General features: G+C 40.0%; 1 long non-coding RNA gene across 1 annotated transcript; it reads left to right on the forward strand.

Moving 5' to 3' along the window:
- The first annotated feature begins 446 nt into the window (after nucleotides 1-446).
- Nucleotides 447-14062, forward strand: LOC108530297 (uncharacterized). Its single transcript, XR_001885794.1, has 3 exons — nucleotides 447-1088; nucleotides 1377-1449; nucleotides 11992-14062. It is a non-coding gene; the product is annotated as an uncharacterized LOC108530297 (long non-coding RNA).
- Nucleotides 14063-18752: the final 4690 nt, after the last annotated feature.

The following is an 18752-nucleotide window of genomic DNA, read 5'->3' on the forward strand; positions in this document are numbered from 1 at the left end:
TCCACTGAGCTGGGGTTGGAGAACCCCAGTCCTCACATGTGAATCTACAACAAGCCTCAAATGCCTGCCCTCAACCTCACTAGAAGCTACTTGGAGGGCATTCGGCTCTCCATAACAGCAAGTTAGAAGCGAGCATTCTCCATACTGACAAAGGCCATACTCTGCATCATGGCACATGCCTTTTGAAATGCAACACTGCAAATCTCCAAATCACATGAAGAGCATTTACACCTGTATCTAACCATCTTCGCTGTGAGCTGGTAGGACCACCTCTCCTCCTTGGAAAATAATTTCTTTTTGTAAATTATAGGCTGATCCCGGCATTCTGAAACATGTAAATATAACACTGTATTCATCTCCACTGAGCATTTAGCATCTGAAGCCTGTGGTAGCCAGCTGGTCTCAAAGTCATCTGGGATACATTTATTTTGATTAAATTGATCAGATTTCTATTTACAGGATAGAATTTTTTGCCATTACTGAATACAGCTGTGTTTACAGGGATTTGTAGAAGAAGAAAACAAAACCCCACAATCGGTCCTAGCAAAGCACAGAGCATTCAGAACTGGAAGGAGTTAAAACAGAGGGGGCTTGCTTTCACAGTAAAAAGAAAATTCTGCATGCAGCTGCTTTGGCCATGCTGTCTCACTAGTCAGGAAATGGGTGTTGAGCTGGAGCTGAAAACACAAGCTGCAATCAAGCCCGATCCAGCAAAGTGACAGACTTCCTGTGTAAAATGGTCAGAAACCTTTTTTCATGTCTCTACATGCATGCACATGCATTTAAATCCATGCTGCGAGGCTGCGATTTTCTCTGGGGACACTGGTACAGTCACCTAGCCCATCAGTTCCTTCGTTGACAGCGTCGGGGACATCCAGACTGCAATTTACAGTTCCTCCATCCATGTGCTGGGTTATAAATTATGCCATCCTCCCTAGAATGAGAATGCACAGCAAGCGGCAGACAATCACCCGGCATTCGGCATCTCTTTCTTTTCACGCGCTCCCTCACTCCGCCTTTCTCCAGCTCTGCCTTCTCAGGCAGATACATCAGATACCTTGTTTATCCATCTTCAGCTCCACTCTGAGGTAAAATGCCACCACATCTCGCCATGGGTTGACCCCCCAGACTAAATCCCTGGGAACAGCCTGAGCTGGGTGCACGCGGCCGAGGCGACGGCTGCCCTTGCCCTGCGGAGCACGGGTGGGCATTGGATGTAAGGTATTCCTAACTTCCCCTTCCCCAGTCCTTGGCGTCCTCTCTAGCCGTCCCACCCCAGGTCTTCTGCAGCTTCACCCTGTCCTCCAAGTCGCCTCGCCCAGCTGCGAGGGAGGAGACCCTGGCCGGAGCTCCGCCAGCAGGTCCTTCTTTCGCAGGGCGCAGACGCACGATTCCAGGATCGGGTGCACCACGGCGAAGCCCAGGCGGGAGATGGCCGGAGCAGCTCAGGTAACCAGGGGAAGCTTGGCGTGCCCACGGAGATGCAGCCCTGGAGCTGTGAGGAAAGACGGTCTGGCTTCAGAATTAAAAAAAAAAAAAAAAAAAAAAAAAAAAAAAAAAAAAGAAAGAAAGAAACACAAAACAGCGCAGCTCCGCGCCAGCGGGGGTGGAAAAAACACACAAACCATAAAAAAAGCAAGAGTTAAAATCAAATTAAAAAAAAAAAAAAAGGAATACAGAGATCAGAGTACTTCATGCGACTTTTATTTCTGACGTTTCTTGGTTTATTGGCCTCCCCACCCCCTCCAAAATCTGTTCTGTCCCTGAACACCACTGTCTGTCCATGAGTGCCAGTCACAAAGACTCTTGCTCCCAAGTGCTGCAGACCCAGCATCACATGAGAAACCACATGACAAACTGCAGTCGGCTGCTGATGTGGTCAACTCGTACACCCAGGCAGGGGGAGCAGGAGGGAGACAAACCTCAAGTGAGACATGCCCCTCTCAGGCAGCCAGGAAGACATTTCCTTAAAAGAACAATGAGAAGCATGCCTCTGAAGCTTGCTTGGGAATACATATACACTTTTACATATGCGCACTTACAGAGACTAAAGAGGCCGTGGATACTTGAAGATATTCTGAGGATGCTGTACCACAGACACTAGCTGGATGGCAGCAATATTACTTCTAGTTTGTATTAGTCAAAGCGGATTCCACTTAAGTGGATTCCTGAAAAGCACACACCACGTCTTCATAGCATGATCAGGCTTGGAAAACCAATTCTATTATCTCTCCCTGCAATCTGTATCTGAACCTGCATTCTGAATAATTTATTTTTAGACTAATAAGATGCTTGCCAAGACTGCTCCCTTTCTTCGGTAAGCAGCACAGACAATATTCACCCGAGTAGGAAAGCTTTGTCCCTTTGTGGGGAGAAGAGAGGAGGTGGTTTTTAAAAAAATGCAATTTCTTATTTAAAGGCAGGCAAACACATAGCAATAAAGTTCTCGCAAGTAATCTTAAAAACAAGTGAAATGTTTCTGCTTCATTGAATCGACATGTCTCTTATTTGCAGTTTGGCATCTCATGCTGGCAAATGGTGGTGATATTTTTCTAACACTGCTCATGGCTGCAGCTACAGCCCTTAAGCCACATGGATATTGCTACTTCTCAGCAGGGTGAGAGCAAACAATTGCTTTCTGGAGCACCTTTCTGTGGAGGTGCTGCACTGCCAGGTATGTTTTACTAGTTACATTAAGGCAAGTACAAGTGAGATTGCCTCAGGGTCTGTAGATTCTGTCACTCTTCCTGGAATTAAGGAAGTTGCCTATTTGGGATGTCCTTCCCAAGATGTGAGAGGTATGCCTTTTTAGCAAAACTGATTATGCCAGCTAACTAGAACCGGAGAACCATTAAACAGGTGGGAGATAATCGTCTACAACATGTCTTATTGGACTATGTGGATATCAAAGTAAGTGGCCATTCATTCATTTGAGATGCCCTTTCAGCCTCTCACCATATAAGTGTGTCAAGGATGGCCCCAGACACTGGGGTTCCAGTGATGAGCAAGAGATGCATGGTCTCAGACATCCTGGAGCTCAAGGTCCCGTAACTGCATACGTCTTTTGTCCTTCAAGACAACCTTTTCCCAATTTGAATTCTCCAAAGTTAACCAAGCAAGAGATCCAGCAGTCACTTTTTTACCCTTGCCTCTTCAACATCCTCTATGATCTCCCAATTCCTATATATTCTCTCTTTACCATCTGTCCTTGGATTTAAGATTTCTTCTCCATTCATTCCTAGAGTCCAAGCTCAAGTACTAATACCCTCCTCTCTGGTCAGCCTCTTTTTGTTTCATTCCATTTGGCAGCCTGCCACCAAACTAATCCTACCAAACCACCACATTCATGATGTCCAGAACTACTGTCCAGATGGGCTAGACAACCCTTTGTCCAAAACCAAGGTGGCTCCTTATTTCTTCACATTCATACACTACCAGTCAAGACACTCTATTATCTGATTATCCATTGTCTGTTTAAACAGATTGGTCTATTAATGATCTTCTGATCACATCCTTGATTGAATCAGAAAAAAAATTGGGAGCTTAATTTTGTTAATAACAAGGCACAAAGCATTGTACAAGAAACAAAGACACACGAAGCACTGTCCCTGCCCTCAGAGAACATACACTCTATAGAGCCTATGCTACTTTTTTCTATCATTACTAACCATTTATTATCTTCTATTGCTAGTCATTTCTTCAGGTTTTATTTCCCATGAAAATAATTAGTAAGTCTCAATCCACTTGCTAAATGTGGGTCAGATAAATGGTGCCACAGAAGGGCTGAAAAAGGAACAAACACTTCTACTTAAATGTCTGGGGAGGTTCCCCGAGTTCCCTGGGATTTGCAGTGAGCTATAAAATATTTGGCCAGGGAGTAGGGAGGGGTTTAGGTATTAACAACATAGCAACGGCAGTTGTTAAAAATTAGCACTTACTATGTGCCAGCATCTATTCTAAGCATTTTAGATACATTAACCTACTTAATTTCATGGGAAAATACTTTTAATAAGTTATTTTCAGTGATATACAGGCACAAAAGAGAGATTAAATAAGTTGTCCAAACTACACAGCAAGTAAGTAGTAAAGCACGTCTGGTCCCCAAGCGCATGGTCTTAACCACCATGCTGTCCTGCTTTGGAAATGAAAAAAATTATGGGAGGGAGACCAGATAGGTGAAAATACATACATATGTCTGAAGGTGGATGAAGGAATCACTGTGGTTCAAGTCAGGTGTTAGTTCTGTAGAAGTGGGACTAGGTTGAGGAGAGCCACAATATAAAACATTACCCCCGTCTTCATAAACAACGGGACCAAGAACCAAATTGTAGGATAATAAGTCCAGTAGCCAAATCTAAGATTGATGGGGGAGGAAGGGATTGGATATAAGGAGACTAATCAAGAGGCTTCTGCAATTGCCCGGCTAAAAGGGAATGGTGCCCAAACCTTGGTAGTGGTGAAAGGAAAATTGAGATGGATTCCGGAGGTGTTATGAAGAAACAACATTATTGCAGTATTCTTGGAAAACAGAGAGGAGGTGATGGTAAAGCTGACTCTACATTTTGTAAAGCTCACATGAAGAAAGAATGCAGGTCCCTGAGCTTAGGAGTTGTGTCATTCATCTTTTTTTCCCCCAGTAGCCAGCAAAATGCTTAATATGCGCGGAGAGAAGAGTGCTTCATCATGCCGTTTGTTAAAGTAATGAATAGCGGATACGGTACCCGGTTCCGCCGCACGGGGTGGCTTCAAGCCTGAAGCCAGCACTTTTGGGAGGCCGAGACGGGCGAAGGTCACGAGGTCAGGAGATCGGAGACCATTGCCCGCGTGGCTAACATGCGCGGAAAGCGCCCCCGACATCGTAACTAAAGAGAGATACACAAAAACTAGCCGGAGGCGAGGTGGCGGGCGCCTGTAGCCCAGCTACTCGGGGGAGGGCTGAGGCCAGGGATTGGCATATAACCATCGGGAGGACGGAGCTTGCAGTGAGCTGAGAATCCGGCCCCACTGGCACTCCCAAGCCTGGGCGACCAAGAAATGCGAGTACTGACCGTCTCAAAAAAATAAATGAAATAAAAATAAAGAAAAAAATAAAAATAAATAAAAAATAATAAAATAAAGTAATGAAATAAGTGAAGGTGATAGGAAAGAGAATGAGAACATCAGAAAGATGTGATGCACATATACCATAAAAACTTCTACAGTGAATTAGTAATTCTAGGAAAATCTGAAGGTGGCTTAGGTGGTTGGCTTACATCGTGCCAATACTTAATAGTAGAAATAGTATTTGTAATGTTTCTCTTTCCACCTTGTGGCTTTGGTTTATCAAGATGACTAACCATGATGATCCCCCACCACACGCCTCAGGAATGCTCTTTCCTCAGGCTTGATCTCGGTCAGAAAGCTGCGTTTCCTCCACCTGCCCCAAGCGACCCCATGTCGCATTGCCACCAGCTGAGACTCATTCCTGTCCAGATCGGACCCCTAACAGAATGTTGGCACTTATCAAAGACGCATTAAGATAAAGCCAGGCTAAACAACTTTAACCATGTATCATTTTATTTTATTTATTTTTAATAGCAAAGGGAGGAAACCCAGACATTTAGCAGCCTTCCTCACACAATCTTAGTAAAAAGAATAATAATTAATGGAACGCACCTCATTTTCCTTGGGCCAGTTTAATTGAAGTTAATGTAACATACTGCCTCTGGCGCTGGAAGTTAAAAGGGGTGTTACAGCTCATATTAATATGCTGGGGAAAAAAGAGTGTTTAATAATCTTTCTCATCAGCAGTAAAGAATTGAGCTTTTTAATAGCCCAGATATATTTTAGTAAAAGGCTAGTAATATCAACTGTAAGTGGAAGTTCAGAGCCAGTGTTAGAATATAGGGCATTTCAAACGAGCCTGCTTACCACGCGAGACCCAAGGGAAAAAAAAAAAAAAAGAACAAGAGAGGAAAAAAAAAAAAAAAAAAAAAAAACACAGCCAAAGCTGAATTTATTCCAAGAAAAAAGAAAAACGTGAATTTATGTTGGGAATATTTTCATTTATATCACTTTAGATCAACTCTAATAATCTTTAAATAGTAAGAAGAAAACTTGGATCTCACAAATAAGTGATTTTGAGTAAATGGGTAAATGTGTGAGCAGGGTCATTGTTTGATTCAATGATGTTCACACAAATGCATTATGTGGACCTGCTAATCTAAGAGAGTGTGGTAGGCATTGTCTAGGGCCCTGAAAGAGCTTACAATACACTTACCCAGGAATAAGACACTTCCCTTCCTTTCACAGAGGGAAGCTAATGCATTTGATGATAGTAAAAAAATAGCAGGGGAGGCAGGGTAAGTGCAGTGGCTCACTCCTATAATCCCAGCACCGTGGAAGGTCAAGGTGGGCGGACTGCTTGAGCCCAGGAGTTCGAGATCAGCCTGGGTAACATGGCAAAACCCCATCTCTACCAAAGAAAGTACAAAAATTAGCTGGGTGTTTTGGTGTGCACCTGTAGTCCTAGCTACTTAGGAGGCTGAGGTGGGAGGACCACTTGAACCTAGGAGTTAGAGGTGGCAGTGAGCCATGTAATGCCACTGCCATCCAGCCTGGGTGACAGAGCAAGACACTGTCTAAAAAAAAAAAAAGAAAAAAAAAGAAAAGAAAAGAAAAGCAGGATATAGTTTTAAAAAAAAAAAGAAGGGTCTGCTCTCTTGACAGGGAGCCAACCCACCTAAGCCACCTGAAGATGTTACCATAGCAGAAAGAGCTTGCATGCTGTGAATATTCAATGAATGTGACTCTTCAATCCTTTAAGTGATATAAGAATCTATGCTTTATCTGTGCAATCCTGGGAAATATTAATGATGTGCTGATAGTGTCAAGAAAGGCAGGGTCTATAGGTTTATTTAGCAGAGTTGCTAGAGGACTTAAAACTGCATGTCATGGTTTCTAACCTCTTCAAAATGGATGCTGAATTAAGATGAGCCCTTCCCAAAGCAGACTGACAAAGTGACTAATTGCTGGCTGCTGGCAGAGGACTGATTTCCCCTCTCTCTGCTACCCAGCGTTATTACCCTCGTCCATTTCACAGGCTCCAAATGGCAAGTTTAAGGTGGAAGAACTGTGTTTGTTCACCTGTGAGTGGTTTGACCTTAGACTTTGCAGAGTACTGTCAGGAAGTCGGTTTTTCCATGCTCTTTACAGTAAACAAAGACAGTGTGGCTGGGCTCCAAATGTTACAGAAGGTCAGGGACCAAACTGCCTCAAAGACAAAGACTGCTTCCAGAAATTGAAACACAAAATAGATGTGAGCGCCATCAACATTCCACACTGTGCTCCTGTTCATTCTCAGTGTTTGCTTCAAACAATGTGACACATACCCAGCGTAGATGCATAATAGAAATAGAATCATAAAACCCCAGGTGCTGGAAAGCACCTTAAAGGTCATCTGGTCCAACCGCAAATCTAAATTGTGAATGCTGCCCTTTAAAACCTCCTCCATGTAATCATCCAGGCTCAAGGGGAACACCTCTGGTGACTATAAACGCAGTGCCCTGGGAGAGAGACAAGTCATTCTATCTTTTGAATGCAACAGCCTGAGTATTTAAAACCCCAAGCCAAGGCCTGGGCGTGGTGGCTCACGCCTGAAATCCCAGCACTTTGGGGGGCCAAGACAAGCAGATCACCTGAGGTCAGGAGTTCGAGACCAGCCTGGCCAACATGGTAAAACCCCGTCTCTACTAAAAATACAAAAATTAGCCAGACATGGTGGCAAACGCCTGTAATTTCAGCTACTCAGGAGGCTGAGGCATGAGAATTGCTTGAACCCAGGAGGCAGAGGTTGTAGTAAGCCAAGATCACACTACTGCACTCCAGTCTGAGAGACAGAGTGGGACTCCGTGCCAAAAAAAAAAAAAAAAAAAAACAACAACTCTGAGCCAAAATGTCCTATTCTATGACAGCAGGAGCCTCACTGGAGCTTCTGTTTATTAGCCCTCGATTTGGAAGCTCAAATCTAGCATGACTTCCACATGATGGCCTCTCAGTTACTGGAGGGCATGTATCATTTCCCATCCAGATTTTCCTCCTCTACACAAAATATCTGCAATTTCTTCAGACATTACTCTGACTTCAAGTCTATTCAACATTCAATTTTCGAGCCTAGGAATACATTCCAGTTGATCAATAGTGTTTTGAATGACGTGTCACACAAAACATAACACAAGGTCCCATGATGTGCCTACACAAAGTGAAACAGTCCTATTACTTCCATCATTCAAACTGATCATATTTTATTTAGTGCAGACTAACCTGCATTTGCTTTCCTAGTGGGTACCTCATGTTGGTGACTCTTACTGGGCTCACCTGTGCCTTTGTTCATATAGTTTCACTTAAATCACATTTCTACCATCTTCAATGTCTTTGTGCATTCATTTGACTGATTTTGTTTTGTTGTTGGTTTTGGTACCATATATGATCAGGTTTTAGGTATATTTTAAAACATTTTTAAGCCAGGCACGATGGCTCATGCCTGTAAGCCCAGTACTTTGAGAGGCTGAGGGGTAGATCACTTGAGCCCAGGAGTTTGAGACTAGCCTTGGCAACATGGTAAAACCCTATCTCTACAAAAACACAAAAATTAGCCAGGCATGGTGGTATGCGCCTATGGTCCCAGCTATTCAGGAGGTTGAGGTGGGAGGATCACTTGAGCCTGGGAGATGGAGGTTGCAGTGAGCCATGATTGCACCACTGCACTCCAGCCTGGGTGACAGAGTAAGACTCTGTCTCAAAAAAATAAAAAATAAAAATGAAAGGAAAGAAATAGTAGCAAGTTACTCTTGAAGGAGTCATAGATATACTTGTAAATATACGTATCTATCCATGGTAAGATACAAGATTTATGAGAGCAGAAGTTCTTAGAAAGCATTGAGTACACCTTCTGTTTTTCATATATCACAACAGCACTGCATAGAATAAAATAACTCTGATTATATAAAATACCCTGGCCTAGTAGGAAAAATATGGGACTAACAGTCAAAAGCTGTTGGATCTGGTATCTGTGTTGCCACAGACTATCTGTTTATCTGTTATATAATTATAGAAAGGTCACTTTATCTTTTTCCAAGCTATCGTTTCCTTCATTGTAAAGTGAGAATCTCAACAATAAGCACCCTGAGTTGTACTGCATTCTAATAGTTTATATTTCTGTGGAATTCTAATTAAATTGTAAGTCTATTATTTAATACAATGGAATATATTGTATATTAGCCAGCGGTTAAGCCCTGACTAAAATTTTCTATAGATTTTCATTAACATTAGATAAGTTTTACATTAAATTGTGTCTTAAGTGAGTGAATGGCATAATCACAAATCAGAAAGTTCTTATGTCCAGGGTTTTTTTTTTTTTTTTTTTTTAATATGCCAATTAGGGAAATTAGATAAGTCTGACTGGGGGTCCTGGAATCTTTACCCTCTGATAAAATAACAGTTTTGAATAAGTGAACCAATTACTGAGATTCTTGGGGTAAGGAATAAATGTCATAATGTGATATCATCACTTTCCTATAATCCAAATGTCTTCTTAAAATGTCTTTAATTAACTATACAGAGAGAACCTTTAGGTTGAAAAGATCTAGTTTCTTCCACATTTTTAAACTAGAGCCATGACAACAGAGTGCCTTGATGTCAATCAGCAGTTCCCACAATGGGAGTACTATTCACATTCTGAGCGAGGGGGGAGGGAATGATGGCGTATGGTCATAACAAGAGAACACCCGCCCATCTTAAAATCTTGCACTCGAGTAAAATTAACTCCATGATCAGATTCTAAGACACATTCAACCCTCATAACATTAACTTCACAGAGTACAATAGTTGGTCTTTTACTAAGTATATTACTGGACTATGCAGTTTTCTCTTAGATCAAAAGAACTAAAATAAAATTGGAACGGTGGGCTTCATTTTCTCAAAATCTGGGCCCAGTTTTGACCCAGACTTTCTCTGTGCATATTCCTTCACCATCCTGACCTCAGCACCATCTTCTGTAAAACAGAGGAGGTCTCTGAGTGTCTAGGCTCTGCCCATATGTCAGAAAGGAGGCATGTTTTTTGGCTTTTGAAGATCCTCTGCTTTCAACATGTAAGCTGTCCAAGCAGCTTATAATCCTAGAGATCCACAAGTCATATTATATCTTAGTTTCTCTCATTTTTAAAAGCCTCATGGCAAAGACCCTAGTGCAACAATATTTTCTTAGTCTCAAATCCCTTTCTGGGCATCAGGCAGAGGGCTCTCAAGCCAAGACCCTGGGTTTCAGTAGCAGTGGGCATGCAGCACTTCAATGAGCCTGAAACAAAAGCCACAACTATATGATGCGCACATAGTCCAGACATAGAGAGTGATGCGGAGATGGACTGATGCCTTTTGATGTTTGCAAAATATACCTAGGTAGAAAACTGTTACATAATTAAGTGACCAATGACATTTGATATGAACAAAAGTTGTAAACATTAGCTTACTGTAACCAATATAATACTCTAAAATGCAATTAGCACAAATGACTACAACTCCATTCAAGTAGCAAGGCAGACTTTTAGAGGAAACCTTAACATAATTAAAGTGGCCACGTTCAGGATGCCAAATGCATACAGGTATATCATTGGCTGCTAAAGCAGTAAAGCTTTCTCAGGCAATAGAGGAGGCAGGCTTATGTCCAAGATTAGATTGAGTGTCTTACTGAAGTACAATGCCCCCACTCCACTGCATTTGATGGCCTTTTCTGCAGGTCCGCCAACCAAGATAAGTGTTATAGTATTATAGTGTCTACAGGATGTAGGCATATGGAAGGGAAGAAAGGATGGCAGAACTGGAAAGAAAAGATGTTCATTTTTTACTCCATTTGACTCAATGCATGCTTTATGTAGCATTCATCCCATAAGGTCAAAAACCTAATTAGGCTTTATTTTAAAAGTTCTGAAACATGCAGTAAATCACATGTGATTTTTTTCATATGAGTTGTGACTCAGTGATTAAATTTATGTTCATGAAAATAATCCAGCTTACATCAAACACTGGTTCCTGATACTCCCTTTCCCAAAACACACAAACACACACTCACTCACAGTTCATTTTTAAATAGATATGTGTATGTTTTATTAAGATTATAAAGTTATAAAGTGTATATAACTGTATAAGTATGCAAAATTATACATATAGAAGACAGTATCAACATAAATAATTTATCTTAATTTAATAGAGTTGGCTTAATTTTTGATACTCAATATTCAAAGACAAAGATTTTTATTACTGAGGATGCTGAAAAGAATATCTTTTTTCAGAATCTAAAGAAAATTTAAAAATAATTATTCAAATATGTTGCTATATCGACATAAATGTAGTACCTCTTCATATGCCTTCTTTGAAAGGAGAAACTTTTGTTTATACGAGTATACTAAAAAGGCCAAAATGACCTTAATACTTTTAGGTTACTAAGGCTGCAAAAAAGACATATTGATCAGTAAGTGGATTATCAAGTGTAGTTAAATGTAAAATGTAAAACCTTGGGAAAAGAATAAATCTAGTAATACTGGACAATTAATACTACATTTTAGACACTGCTCTGAGCACTTCGCATTTACTGAGTTAGGCACTATTTCAATCTCCATTTTATAGATGAGAAAACTGCAGCAACAGAGAAGTTTAATAATGACCAAGGCCACACAGCTAACACATGGGAGAGCCAGACTGCATATTCAGGTAGTGAGGCTCCAGAATTCTTGCCCCAGAGTCCATTACTCTGTCTTGTATCTCTTCCTTCTTTTTCTCTTCTCCCATCTGACCCCTAACACCCAAAACCATATCAAAGGCAGAACCCTCTCCTGAATCCGTTCAGGCCTCGTAGTTAGTGTCCATGATACAGAACGAGGCTTTTTAAAGGAGTTTTAGAAACATTTTATCTAATTGTCATAACAACTCTGCCAGTGTGCTATTATCCTCTTTTGACAGATGAGGAAACTGAAACCCACAGAGATGAAGTAACATCCTCAAGATCAAAAAGGTAACAAATGATTGAGGCAAGATTCAGATACTGCTCTACATGACGGGAAAGCCTGTGCTCTTGGAATTACAGTCATAGTACAATAGATCAAGTTCAAAGCATCATCTAAGTCAAGGAAAACCAGTAAAGAGGTTTGGAGAGACAAACAGGGTCAACTCCAGGCATCTGGGTCAGCAGAAATGGCACCATTGAGCAGCACTGAGACTGTAGGATCACGGATCAGAGGCTGCTTCCTCTTTGCTTCTGGGCATCAGCCTCATGTCCATTCAAAGTAAATGGCCCCTCTGACTGGAATTGGAGGTGGCTGGGTCATCTCACAGAGCCAAACAAATACAATTAGCTGTTGCAAAGCCTTTTGGGAATTATTCCCAGTGTAAATAAACACAAAACCATGTATCAAGAGCCTTGATAAAGTCCAAAAACAAGCGAACTTGGAGTATCTAAGCGAAAAGACCAGAATGTAAATGAAAAACCAAATAAACTGGGGCAAACTATAGAATAGGGCCCTGTCTGTGATGGCCTGCATATGACAAGCCATAGAAAAACGATGGTGAATTCTGGGTAATAAGAAATGTCAATGAGATGGAAGAACCACCTGTTTTATGTAAAGCTCCAAATAACCAGATCACAGTGGACAGCCACTCAAATAATGCCTTCATAATACAGAGTATTATTGAGAATAACTCAATTCACAGAGAGCTTAAGGCAGCCAATATTTGATAGCCTGTCAGAAAAAAACAGAACAGTAATTACAGAAAAGAATCATATCCTCAGAAAACAAAATTAATCAAACTAAGTTTGTAAAGTCTATCTTACAGACATATTGTCTGGACTGGTCCTCTCAAAAATACTGTTTTTTTTTTTAAATTTTATTTTATGCCAATTTAATTATTTAATGATTTTTGTCTTAATACTTCAGAACTGGAAATATCCTATGACTCATAACATCTTACAACCTTTCTACTTTCTTAAAGAATCTCAAGTTTATAATCACAAGGGATAGGATTATTTTCAAAATTAAATGATGATGTAACGATTACTATGTCTACTGTAGAAAATCAACCTTATTACAACTGCAACAATAGCATTAAAAAATATGAGTAATTCCAATCAACTTGAGATACGGTCTAATCAAACACAAATACAACTGATAAATTTCATTAAATAGCATGGAGATTAAATTAAAACACTATTATGTAATAAAAACCTTTAGTGGTACTAAAATTTTAGAATAGTTCAGATATACAGAAAAATTTCAAAGATATAGAGAGTTCTCATTTTTTTCCCTATTACTAACCTCTCATATTTGTCACAACGAATGAATATTCAATACAGTATTATTAACTAAAGCCCATACATTTATTCAGATTTCCTTTTTAGCTAACATTCTTTTTATTTGTTCCAGGATCCCATCCGGGTCACCACCTTGAATTTATTTGCCATTTTAGGTACCTCTTGGCTGTGAGTTTCTCAGACTTTCCTTGTTTTTGATGACCTTGACAGTTTGAGGGAGTACTAGTCAGTTATTTTTGTAGAATGCCCTAAATTTGAGTTTGGCTGATGTTCTTCTTAGGGTTTGACTGGGGTTATGGGTTTTGGGGAGGAAGACCACAGAGGTGAAGTACCATCCTCACCAAATTATATTAAAGGTACATACCATCAGCATGCCTTATACTATTGATGTGAACTTTGATTGCCTGGCTGTTTGTAGTGTTTGTCATGTTTCTCCACTGTAAAGTTACTCTTCTCATCACCCACTTTTCTGTACTGTACTCTTTGGAAGAAAGTCACTATATGCATCCCAAACTCAAAGAGTGGGAAGTTATGCTCCACCCACTTGTAAGCAGAAAATCTACATAAATTGTTTGGCATTCTTCTGCATGGGAAAATTATCTCACTCTCCCATTTATTTATTTATCTGATCTTTTCTTATATCAGTATGGACTCATGGGTATTTCTTTTATACTTTGGGTTATAATCCAATACTAACACAATAAAGACATTTTTAATGGAGATGCATTGAAATTCATTGCTAAAATGGGCCTGACACCTCTTGACCTTGGCTAAACAGAGATTCTGGATAGAGCAAAGCATGGTGACATCATGTGGACTTTGAAGGTTAAGAAACTACAGATCATCAGGACATATTTGCTCTTCCATCTCACAGAGAAAATGGGGATATACCTCCTCATTCCAGGAAACTTTCTTCCTATATTTCCGATATATCCAGGATAAAATTCAATATATATAGTCAGTAGCTTCAAAGTTAAGCATAATTTGTTTACTATAATTCTTAAGGCAGATGTTGGATCAATACCTCATTCTCTTAGAAATAACTTTGGTGCTTATAAGTAGGCATCACATAATCTGATATACCAATATTATATATATTATTGTGAAAAACATTTATATATCAGATTATATGATATATAAATCAGCCAAACTCAAATTTAGGACATTTTACAAAAATAACTGACTAGTACTCCCTCAAACTGTCAAGGTCATCAAAAACAAGGAAAGTCTGAGAAACTCACAGCCAAGAGGTACCTAAAATGGCAAATAAATTCAAGGTGGTGACCTGGATGGGATCCTGGAACAAATAAAAAGAATGTTAGCTAAAAACTAAGGAAATCTGAATAAATGTATGGGCTTTAGTTAATAATACTGTATTGAATATTCATTAGTTGTGACAAATATGAGAGGTCAGTAATAGGAAAAAAATGGGAACTCTCTATATCTTTGAAATTTTTCTGTATATCTGAACTATTCTAAAATTTTAGTACCACTAAAGGTTTTTATTACATAATAGTGTTTTAATTTAATCTCCATGCTATTTAATGAAATTTATCATATATCAATAATCTGATAAACTGCCAGTTTAAAGTTTAATATGTAGACAGAATAATGCCTGGGGGTACAGGGATATAATTGGGAATTAGAGTAATAAAATAAATATTTTAAGTACTTACTACATATTACTCATTAGCACAAAGTAACTTTAGGTATAAAATGCATGACAAAACTCCATTATAAAGAAGTGCCTGAAAGCTATAGGGCAGAAAGGCATAGAACACAGTATAGACTAGAAGGAGATAAAGACAATTGGAAGATTTTATTCATTCATTTGCTCAACAAAAATTTACAGAGTACCTCCAATTATCAGTAGGTGTGCTACAGACTAGGTATATTACTTACATAGTTACACATTTTGCTCTCATGTAGTCTGCGGGAAGACAGACATTAATCAAATAATGGCACCACTGATACTTGTGAAGGAAAGGGTTAAGTCAACAGGCCTGGGCTGTTCAAACCTTGCGTATTCCCAGAGTCTCAAGACTGGTCTTGGCCTGGCTCCTGGGAAGATTACTTCTGAGCCCTTGGCTGAGATAGGAGTTTACGCCAACAGTGTGATTTATGGCAAACACCTGTTTTTGTATGCCTGAGGCTTTGGATCATGCTGTATCAATTTGATCTGAGGCCTGAAGACTAGTAGCTAAGGTGCTGCATGCCTACATGACTGACCTCCAATAAAAACCCTGGACACAGGCCTCAAGTGAGTCTCGTTGGTTGGCAAAACTTTACATATGTTGTCACACATTGTTGCTGAGAAAATCAAGTGTAATCCATGCAATTCCACTGGGAGAGGACAACTGGAAGCTGGTGCTTAATTTCTCCTCTACTCCACGCTATCCACCTTTTCACTTTGCTGAGTTTTTCCTGTATGCTTTCAATGTAATAAACTTTAACCATAACTATAACAGCTTTTTTGAGTCCTGTGAGTCTTTCCAGCAAATCCTTGAGCCTGAGAATTATCTTGGGGATGCCCAACATAATACTACAATTAAAAAGTAAAGTACATATTCTAAAGGAGAATAATACAGTTTGTGGGAGTTTATAACATAGTAACCTGAAGTAAGACTAGGAGGTCAAGGAAGTCTTCCCTGAAAAAGAGAAGTTTGAGTTGTGACAATGGATGCATAAGACATTGCTTCTAAAGGTGGAGAGAGCTTTCCAGCATGGTGAATTGCATGTACAAATCCTCTGGTCAGGGAGAGTAAAGTGTGTGTGAGCAACTGAAAGTGACATGCACAGCTGGAGTGGAGGTAGCAGCAGGAGGTGGGATGAGAGATGGGTGGCACAGTCCTCAGAGGCTGAGCCTGGCAAACCATGTGAAGGATTCTGCTCATTATCCTGAGTCATGGGAAGCCATGGAAAGGCCGGAAGCAAACGGGGACTCAGGGTGGTCTTCTGAAATAAGCGTTCTGGCAATGGGGTTGGCGAAGAACTTACAGGGGTGATGAGTCAACAGAATGAAAACAAGGCAATCTCTTTTTATAGAACTCATATGAGAGATGATGGTATCTCTGGCTATTGTGCTGGCAGAGGGAATGTTAAGAAATGGAAGCTTTTCATAGAAATTTAGTGGGCCAAATTATTTTGCTGGCTTGTACAAATGACAGAATGGTTGGACCACTCATTGAAGCAGGAAACACTAGGACAGACCAGGTTTATTTTTCTGGGGATGAAGCACCAGAATGACATACATTTGGTCTTGGATACACTGAGTTTGATGTGCCTTTAGAGTTGAATATGGAGATAGTTATAGGGCACTGAATACATAGGTATGGACTGATGTCATTCAGGTTTCATCCACAAATTATAACTATAGCTATCAACTCAAGGGGCAACTATCATTTGCCTTGCATACTTTAAGTACTTTCCATATATGAACTCATTTTATCCTCACAATTATTAGATGAGCAGATACTATAACTAGCCTATGTCATTCTCATAGCAAGCCAAGGAAGGGGGTTGAAACCAACTTTGGAGACAGTAGGGAGTAAAAAAGAAGAGGGATTTTGAGGTTGCCAATATTAATAACTGATTCCTGGCAGACAAGACTGAGAGTATACCGCCAGACCTGAAGAAGGAGGAGGCTGGGCTATCCTGGAAGCCAAGGGAAGTTGGTGCTCCAGAAGAAGACAGTTTTTACTTAATGCTGTTAAGTTTACAAAGAAGAGGACTATGGGATGGACAACAGTCAGTCATTGCAAGTAAAAGTCGTTTTGATGAAGCTGGAAGCTAAATTAGAGAAAGGTGCATGGAAGGCAAGAAAGTGAAGACAGGGAAGTGCTTTCAGCGCATCTGGCTATAAAAGGGAGGAGAGAAAGCAGTACCTGCAGGGAGCCAAAGGAGTCAGGGAGGAGCTGTTTACTGGTGAGATGGGAGAACTGTAACCAAGTTTTAAAGTCAATGGAAAGGATTCATTTGAGAGGGAATAGTCGAGTACACATGAAAGAAGTACATTGATTGCAGTGAGCTGAGATTGTACCATTGCATTCCAGCCTGGGCGACAAGAACAAAACTCCGTCTCAAAAAAAAAAAAAAAAGAGTCCATTGATAGTGTAAGTTTCTTCAGCAGTCCACAGTGGGAGATGGGATGTAAATATGGTCAAATATATTTGGGCAGAGCCAGTGAGTGAAATGATACTCTTCATAACACATGTCACAGAAACCAATAATAGATCCAAGCCCTGCCTATGCTCTACTCTGCTCTCATACGCAATGGTTTCCTTATTTCCCTTTGGCTATCCCTGCCTTCCTTCATGACTCCATATGCCATGTTCCTCTCACTTCGGACTCATTGCACTTGCTGTTTTTTTCAGCTGAGAATGTTTTTCATTCCATCCAATGCCCCACCCTCTTCATCCAGTTTTTAGCCTGATGAAGATGTTCAATAGACAGTCATTGGTTGAACAACTTGTGTTCAAAACAGTTACTGAAACAAACCTGTATTAGTCCATTTTTACACTGCTATAAAGAGCTACCTAAGACTGAGAAATTTATAAAGGAAAGAGGTTTAATTGACTCACAATTCAGCATGGCTGGGGAGGCCTCAGGAAATTTACAATTATGACAGAAGGCAAAGGGGAAGTAGGTACCTTCTTCACAAGGTGGCAGGAAGGACAAGTGCCAAGTGTAGGTGGAAGAGCCCCTTATAAAACCATCAGATCTCGTAAGAACACACTCACTATCAGTATGCTTCAATTACTTTCACTTGGTCTCTCCCTTGATACACGGGGATTATGGGGATTACAATTCAAGATGAGATTTGGATGGGGACACAAAGCCTAACCATATCAAAACCCAATCTGAGAGCCAAACTGATTTTGGATATTTGTTTCAATGTGCTTCTGATTTTAGTCACCAATAAATATTTTTATCAATATAAATTTGAATCATACTTAAAGAAGGCATTGTAGTCTAATATTTAGTTACATTTTTATATCCATGATCATATTCATCCCTCCTACAAATATAAAACCATATGCATATGCCATTTTCAAGCAGACACACACCTGGCAATTAATTCTCTCCTACTAAGCAAACAACATGGAAAGAAATTCTAATCAGAATGTCAATCTATTAATTTACAATGAGAGGTACAACTGTCAGTTCAACCAGATATTTTGTTAATCTGACCAATATATATTTTACCCTGGCCAAGCCAGCCACAGATTGGTAAACCTTACGTTAAAAAATGTAGATGGGCCCATATCTCTCATCATATACAAAAATAAACTCAGGATGAATTAAAAACTTAAATGTAATTTTACAGTTTCAACTGTAAAATACTGGAAGAAAACCTAGGGAAAACTCTTCTGGACATTGGTCTAACAAAATAATTCACGACTAAGACCTTAAAATA

Source organism: Rhinopithecus bieti, unplaced genomic scaffold (genome assembly GCF_001698545.2).
Source record: "Rhinopithecus bieti isolate Rb0 unplaced genomic scaffold, ASM169854v2 scaffold_7724, whole genome shotgun sequence".
Taxonomy (NCBI): Eukaryota; Metazoa; Chordata; class Mammalia; order Primates; family Cercopithecidae; genus Rhinopithecus; species Rhinopithecus bieti.